General features: G+C 36.3%; 1 protein-coding gene across 6 annotated transcripts in view; it reads left to right on the top strand.

Moving 5' to 3' along the window:
• Positions 1–98: 98 nt before the first annotated feature.
• LEMD1 (LEM domain containing 1) overlaps positions 99–8,641 on the top strand; it is a 65,682-nt gene continuing 57,139 nt past the window's right edge. For 3 of the 6 annotated variants that reach the window (XR_012489073.1, XM_074308954.1, XM_074308952.1), the window contains exon 1: positions 99–7,213. The gene's annotated coding sequence lies outside the window, so the exon portion shown is untranslated. The remainder of the gene's footprint in view (positions 7,214–8,641) is intronic. The other 3 variants (XM_074308955.1, XM_074308950.1, XM_074308951.1) reach the window with 2 other exon arrangements.

Raw genomic sequence — 8,641 nt, 5'->3', positions numbered from 1 at the left:
TAATTAAATAAATTGAATTAAAATTAATTAATTAATTTAGCATCTGTCTTCTGGTTAGATTACCAGGCCTGGAGACAAAGAAGATAATTTCAGAAAATGGCTGTGTGACCCTGAGTAATTACCCTGTTTGCCTCAGTTTCCTCATATGTGATATGAGCTAGAAATGAAATGAACCATTCCAATGTTTCTGCCAAAAAAAACCTCCAAACAGGGCGCGAAGAGCTGGCACGACTGAGCAGCTAGACGCTTTTAGCTTGTAGACTGTCCAGATGGGCACAGTTCTCCAGGCCTGCAGACGGGGCTCTACCTTTTAGGAAACACTTATAGGATTCTTTATCAAGAAGTGTAGCATACTAAAGTACAGGGGCAGGTTAACATTTCAAAATAGTTAAACTGGTATCACTTCTCCTTAACCCACTTTCCAGTGATGGAGCCTAGAATTTTCAAAAGAGGAGGCTGCTATCCCCAGGTGGTTCAGTGAGAAAGCAATAATCCTCCCGAGACAAAGGTTGGTTTTGATTATCCCTCTTAATTCCATTTCAAAGGAAAACGCTGCTTTTGTTCTTCCTAAAGGGAAAAATCTGGAACAGGTTTTAGGTGGAAGAAAATACTGTTTTTAATATGTATCCACAAACAGGATCATAGATTTAGAACTGAGTACCTCAGAAGCTATTAAGTATGACTTTTCATCTTACAGGAAAGGAAACAAATCCTAGAGGATTTAAATGATTTGCCGAGATTCCCTAGGCAGAATTTGAACTCAGATCCTCTGACCCCAAAGGATGCTCTATCCTATGATAAAAGGTGGCTGGGGTAAGTGGGACATCTTCAGGAAAGATTTTATTCCATCCTTCTGCCCTCAACCAAATCATGCTTTAAACTTTTTAAATAGAGGCCAGTTCCCTGTCCCTCAGACTGTGGGAGGCCGGACTATCATAAAAACAAGAAGTCACACTCTGTCTCCGCCCCTCAGCCCATGCCATAACCCCGCGGCCGCATAAACATCCTCTGTGGCTGCATCTGGCCCGAGGGCATAGTTTGAGAACCCCTGCAAGTTTTCAAAAAGGTTGGTGCGACAAACTCCCCATCGCAACTATTCTCGTGAACAATATTATATGCTACACCTGTTGAAATCACAGATCCTGCATAGTTTAAAATTTCTAACTCCATCCGTCTTGTTGCAATGGAATTGCATTACCTCTATAAGTATCTTAAGAAGTTGGGAGAAAAAAAATGGCACGCTCTAAAATTGTATCTAGCACCATTGTGCCCAAATTACAGCATTTTTTTTATTTAGACGTTTTGCTCAATAAAAATAATAACACTTACTATGTGCCAGGCTCTGTATTAGGCACTTTGTAATTATTCTCGCCTTTGATCCTCATAACTACCCTGGGAAGTAGGTAAAACTATTCCTGTTTTACAGATGAGAAAACAGAGGCAAACAGGTGTTTGCTCAATTCAGCCTTTTTATGATTTCCTACTGAGAATCCTAAAAGAGGAAAAGGGTTCAGATCCCATGTGACACTGCTGTGACTATGGACTCGGCAAGTCAAGAGATCACCTTATAATTTATTCTTTGAAAAGGAAGGATGAACAACAATTTGTGAACATGGGCAAAATCATTTCAGACCCTTTCCTGGGCCGCAGGTGGTTCTTCTATAAAATGAAGGCAGTGACTTAAATGGTTTCTGAAGTTCTTCCAATTCTAAATCTCTGATTCCACAATCTCTTCCAAATCGAATGTTTAGTCCTAACTAACTGGTTGGAGATACCTTGTTTTCTTGTTGTTTGTTTGCCTTCCCATAATGGTATCTGCCATCTTAATGGTGTTAGTACTCTCTACCTCTAAAAAGACACGGAATACTTAATAAATACTTATTCCCCTCCTGCTACATCCCCTGCTCCTTGTTCTATGCCAATTCATCTCCAGGTTTTTCTGGAGATTCCCAGAGAATATGCCCAGTTTATTGGAAGCCTTATTTTTTTAATGTCTAGAGAGTACCACTGAAGTGCTCAGTCTACCCATCTATTGCCTTTAATTCTCAATACATGACTAGCTAATCCTCTTTTCTAGTTATCCATGCATCGATAACTTATCACCTCCAATAAAAGTCCAAAAAATAGATAATAACATAGGAACATACTATTGTAAAACTGTTCATCTGGGACCAAAAAGTACTGACTTTTGTGGCAGCAATAAGAAAGCCATATGTTAATTTTCAAAAATAATCATGAGGATAGCCCAGAACAAAGGCTTTGAGCTAATAAGATAATATTTGTAAAGTGTTTTTAGCACCATAGTAGGTGCTATATATTATCTATTAGCAGCAGCAGCATTTTTATTATTACAAATACCTAAACTTGAAAGGAAAGGTGATATAGGAACCAAACAAGTCAATGAATTTTACAACCAATATTTATTTTGTCTTCTCTAGCAACAGATGTGTGTTTAACATTTAGTGCATCATGAACTCCATCTAGGAAGGAGAGGGAGCATTAAGATGCTGATTTTTAGAAAGACATCACTTCATGAGAAGAAATGTGTCAAAGTAGATATCATACTCTCTTGGACGAGATTCTATTCTAAATCCATAGTTTCCTTGCCATTCTGATGACCACATGGTAAAGTAGAATGAGCAGTGGTTGCCAGAAGGGATCTGGTTTCCAATTCAGCTTTTAGGATGACCCCCTTATGTGACGCTAAAATGAATCATTTCATCTCACTGGGATATTAGTTTCTTTACCTGTAAAATGAGAGGGTTGAAGGAGAGAACCTTTAAGGTCCCTTGCAGGAATTATTGTCCAGCTTTCTTGCTCCAGGCTTTGCAGCCTCATATCTGTTGCAGTAATGGTCTCCCAGCCTCTACTCTATCCCCAGATCATCTTTCAGGTCACTTGCCAGATTTATCCTCCTAAAAATGCGCTTTGCTCAGAAACCTTCACTGACTCCCTCTGGTCTACAGCATAACAATCATTCCTGAAAGTTGTAGTTTTATCTGGATTAGCTTCCCTTTTCTATGCAACGTTCCTGAGCAAAACGCCTTTCAGTTTGGTTTGTACCAGTAGTTGTTATTTAATTTTGTGTCATTTCCCCAAGTAGATGTAAGTTAAGGGCAGAAACTATGTCTCATACATCGTCATATCTTTTGCACAGAGTAGGGGCTCAATCTTTGTTGAATTAAGGAAAGAAAAGATCCGTGTCTTGTTAAACTTTGCGGTATAGTGGCCAATAAACTAAATTAGGGGGTTCAGTGGATAAAGTACCAAGCCTAATATCAAGAAGTCATCCTGCTGAGTTCAATTCTGGCCTCAGATACTTACTATTTGTATGATCTTGCACAATTTACTTAACCCTGTTTGCCTCAGTTTCCTCATCTGTAAAATGTTCTGGAGAAGGAAATGGCAAACCATTACAGTATCTTTGTCAAAAAAACAAACTCCAAATGGGGTCATGAAAATGGACTAAGTGAAAAAATGAACAATATCACTACAAAATCTCTTGAGATTGTAATAGAATATGATGGGGCCAGAGGGCTTGGATCAGGTACCGCTGGTTTTTCATAATATTACAATGAAACCCAGAGAATTGAGTTGATAATATTTTATGACTCTGCATAAGAACTGAACAGTATTTATTTTATCCCCCTCTAGGATTTGACTAATTAATTATACAGTCAATTCTAAATTATCTGAATCCAGATTATCTCCTTTGTGGATTATCCATGGTGAATTTTTAATGCTGGACTGGCTTCTTCTTCTTGCCTAGCCTGAGCCTGAGCTGCTTCCCTTCACTGCCCAGCTGGTGTGAGCTCAAAGCATATGAACTCATTTCAATATTGACCCAAACAAAACATAATTAGGAGGGCATATTTTTCACAAAAGGGAGAATGTAATGAATTTCAAAGCCAAATATAAGTGAATTTTGGTTTGTCCACCTTGCTACTTCCCTTAAGTAGTATGTATAATCAAGAGCTGTATGTACTAACTGGTGAATAATAATTGAATGCTAATATTATATGAGACTAAATTCAACCTAGTTCTTACATAAATGATTATTCATAGAACAGACATAAAGGGTAAGAATACTATATTGCACATACTTTGCCTGTTGCTAGCAGAAGAAAGAGGAAAATTGGTTAACTAGTTCAAATGATGTAGACAACAATTTTAGATAATTCAGACAAACCGTTTTTTTAATGGCTTATTTTCATTTGGCCCGAATTATCTAGTTAATTACTTCAATTCTCCTCTTTCCTTTGCCTCAGATTTCAACTCTGAGGCAGGTGGTAGTTGTGAGTTCATAGTAAGGGGGAAGTTCTTTGGAAATAGTGATTGATGCAAGGAATTCAGCCTGACAGCTGCTGATTTTTGGTTCAGTTGATTTCCCTTTGCAGATGGTTATTGGCAGTTGAAACTGAATCTCTACTGTTGCCTCCCCTATGTAAATTGCATTTACATTTAAATTGTGCATTCTTCCAAAGGACTGGGTAAGTAAATAACTGCAGATTAAAGTTTAGTATTAGAAATTGTGCGGTATCAAACCTATAACTGAAGTGACATCTGGCTTTTACTGTTTCTGTTATTTAGGTTTAATAACAGCGCTTGGCATTAAGGGAGGAAAATTTTTATCTACATTTTAATGAAAGGAGGATGCTTTCTGTGTTTGGATACCTTATCATGTTGAATTCTTAGTAGATTGGCAATTGAAATACCACTTTCCAGTGAATAATGTGAGTAAAACACCTCTATGAGCCTTGGGAAAAATAAAAAGCAACCTACGGCCCATGTAGACACAGTCAAACATAAGTGGAAGAAGCAATTTACATGGTGAATATGGAGAAAATAGAGAGGAAATCCAGATAATTCAGCACCATCAATACAAAATCTTCCTGTGAAATATCTTAGAATCATAGACCTGGAGATCAGTATATAACACATGCCTTCTCAGTCCAGGAATGCCCAGGAGATATTCTTTTAGGTAAAATAATCTGTTTAGCCCTTTATATTCTTGCTTGATGTGTCAAACTACATATTTTTGCCAAGAAAATATCTTGAAAATGTTTGAATCATCTCAACAGCCCAAGTATTTAATGAAAGCATTTCCACCTGGCAAGTAGCTTTTTGTTAGGAGCACTGCTTGGAAATGTAAACAAATTGCTCATGCATCCTAATAGCTCAAACCTATCATTTATTTGCTTTTATTGAAACAAATGCGATAATTTTGTAAGTCTTTGTCTGGTGAAAATCAATGTTTGACTGTTATTAAGTGTTCACACAAAGAATTTGTTTGTAAACAACCATTTTATTTAGAAACATCCTTAGCCATATCCCTGAAATTATGGTTGGAATCACCCTGTGAACATCGTGATGAAGAACTGAAGAATATTAGTTCTTTTGGTCTCTATGTAATAATAAATGACCAAATGAGGTGGTGAAAATTCAAGTAGAGGAGGATATCTATAAAAATAGTATAGACTCTAGCCTGGAGTGGATCAGTGGAAAACATAATTAAATAATTTCTTGCCACTCTACTAACATTTATATTTGTATTTATTTGATCTGTACTTTCTTTTTTTTTTCCCCTCATGCTGGATTTTTTGTTTTTTGGAGGTGTTTTGATTTTGTATTTCTTTGTTTCTGTTTTTGTTTTTTGCCTTGTGATTTATTTTTGGTTCAGCAGTTTTTCTTAGAAAAGACTTGTCTAATGGTCCTGATCATTTGCTTGCTTGTTTGTTTTTTAACTAGTTGGTACAGTAAAACCAATCCTACCTGTCTGTAGGGATATGGCTGAGAGATTGTAGATGTAAATTTCTGATCAGAAACAATTGAATTTGAATACTGTCTCTGACAATTAAGCAATGGCATGGTACTTAACACTATTGAACCTCAGTTTTCTCATTCCTAAAATGGTACTAATTAATAATAAATAATAATATCTTTATTACCAATCTTAAAGCATTATAATAAAGGAAAGAGAAATAGCATTTAAATAGCACCTTCTTATGTTTAGCACTGTGCTAAACACTTTTCACAAAAATCTCATTTGATCCTAACAACACTGTGAGGTAGGTGCTATTATTATCCCTGTATTATAGTTGAGGAAACTGAGGCAAACAAAGATTAAGTAACTTCAAATCACATTTGAATTCACATCTTTCTAACTCCAAGCCCAATGCTCTTTTCACTGCCAGGTATAGCTGACAAAGAATGTTTTAATATTTGCAGAACTCTTTACCTATATTATTTCATTGTTCCTCAAAGTAGCCTTTGTGTTTAGTTATTTGTTCAGCATTACAGAGCTGGTAAGCATTTGAGATAAGATTTTAGTCTGAGTCTTCCTGATAAGCATTCCTGTACTTCAACTACTGTGCTGTTTATGTTTACTTGTTTTTCATTGTACTAATGCAAAATATTTTCCTCAGTTTTATTCCATTGTAATCAGAGAGCAGCCAATGAGTGATGACCACTCTATAGACTTTGCCAATCTCGAATCCATTGGGGGGAATTTGGCAAATCTGATTCCTGCACTAGTCTGTTCTTGGCCAGTCCCGTTAAAATATCATGTTGGCTAATTCTCATACTAGTGTGAGTGCTTATGTTTAAAATGTTTTCCTTTTCTTCCTTCTTCTATTTCTATACCACATAACCAAATTACTCATCCACTAGAATCCCTTATTGATTCTCCAGCCCTTTAGGCTTTTTTGATCATTTCTTTCTTCTGTATTTTTTTATCCATTTCAGTTAGGTAATGTTTCCTTATTTTCTACAAGTCATATTTATTGTTTATATATGTATGCACCTGGGAATTTTGTTTGTTTCCCATGAGAGAATGTAAGCTTCTTGAGGGCAAGGGCTATTTCATTTTTGTCTTTGTATCCCCAGACTCTAATACATACAGTAGCTATACTTATTTAGACAATTAAATGTTTGAGTGATTGATTGATAAGGGATGATGATTTCTCTGTGGGGTTTTTTTTTTGCCTCTTTGTTTGCCTACATTATTCTAAGAAATTAATTTCTCCTTCAGTTGGAACTTGAAATGAAATTATAAACTTATTTTCATATCAATCTGTTGCTATGGAGGTTACTGATGTCATACTGTCAGTATTATGACTATCATAGTGTCTAAATAGACAGAAGACATGGTTGCTAGTAGAAACCCAAGGCAAAAAGTCACATAGCTTTGGTGCCTTTTAGGCGTTATGAAGGGGTAAGTGGATTAATCATACAATTGAATTCCATTTTAATATTTCCTTATGTGTTTCATTATTTCCTCTAGGCAATTATCAAGTGTTGCTTTAAATTTCTTTTAGAGTCTGTTTTGGGGGAACAGGTAAAATATCAGAAATTGCTTTGCAAAAATAAATGTCCCAAGTCATGCTTGAGCTTATTTTATATAAACTGATTCTTTAGTATCCTGTTTTACTTTTTCTTCAGAGCATCTCCATGATTGGTAATAGCTCACAGTTAATAATAGTGGACATTTTACCCATTCTTTTCTAACAACTGGGGTGGTACAAGTATCATTTTGTCCATTCTGTAGTTGAGGAATCTTAGGCTCAGAAATGTTTGGATTTGCAAAAATCATGCTGGGACAGTGGTGCCAGGTCTCAGTTGAGATCCTTTGATCCATAAGTCAGAGCATTTGATTTAGCTTCTCTACAGTACAAGTTAAGCACAGGTTCATTGACATAATTCAACAATAATACATATCAGGAACTCAAAGGTCAGTGATTTCTTTCTCATGAGAACTCCAGCCATTGATTGATTACCAGTTGCATCTTATGTTACTTACACTCTTTGAATAACCTAGGCTCAGAAAGTTTTTTTAAGTGACTTGCTCTTGGATCACCAAGATCTCCAGCTCAGAGAGGATTAGATCCCAGAACTTCAAAGCAGGCCTTTCTGATTCCAAGTCCAGTAACTCTCCTAGATTGCCTTAACAATGAACAGTGATCAAATGTATTTTTAAACTTTTGCCATATGAAAAGCATGTGTTAGCCTGAGAAGATTCAGAAGCAAAAATAAAACAATTGTTATGCCCAATAGCTTTATATTCTACAGGGAATAAGAAGTCTGGATTTGGGATGTCACTGATCCAAGGAACTCCCAGTGACAAAAGCTTTTTTCTAGTGTTGTTTGGTACCTCCCTTGCACCCCAAGAGTCTCAGATAATTGTTTGGATCACTAAGAAATTAAATGACTTGTTCAAGATTAAATATCCAGAAAGGAGACTTGAATTTACATCTTACAGGCTCCAAGGCCAATTTGTTCTATAGCTCCATGCTGCTTTTCAATGATAATAACATTGAAGTGAGGTTTAAAAAAAAAAAAAACTAACATGAAGTTGTGAACTGATCCAGCCATTCTAAAGATCAGTGTGGAGCTGTTCCCAAACAGCTGTCAAACTGTGCATACCCTTTGATCCAGTGGTGTCCCTAGTGGGCACCCAATATCCCAGAGAAATCATAAAGAGTGAAAAGGACCCACAATTGCAAAAATGTTTATAGCAGCTCTTTTTGTAATGACAAAGAATTAGAAATTGAATGGATGCCTATCAGTTGGGGAATGGCTGAATAAGTTATGGTATATGAATGTAATGGAACATTACTTGTATAAGAAATAATGACAGGCTGAT

This window comes from Sminthopsis crassicaudata, chromosome 4 (assembly GCF_048593235.1).
Source record: "Sminthopsis crassicaudata isolate SCR6 chromosome 4, ASM4859323v1, whole genome shotgun sequence".
NCBI lineage: Eukaryota > Metazoa > Chordata > Mammalia > Dasyuromorphia > Dasyuridae > Sminthopsis > Sminthopsis crassicaudata.
The sequence above is the reverse complement of the archived record's forward strand: the minus strand, read 5'-3'. Positions and strand labels throughout refer to the sequence as shown.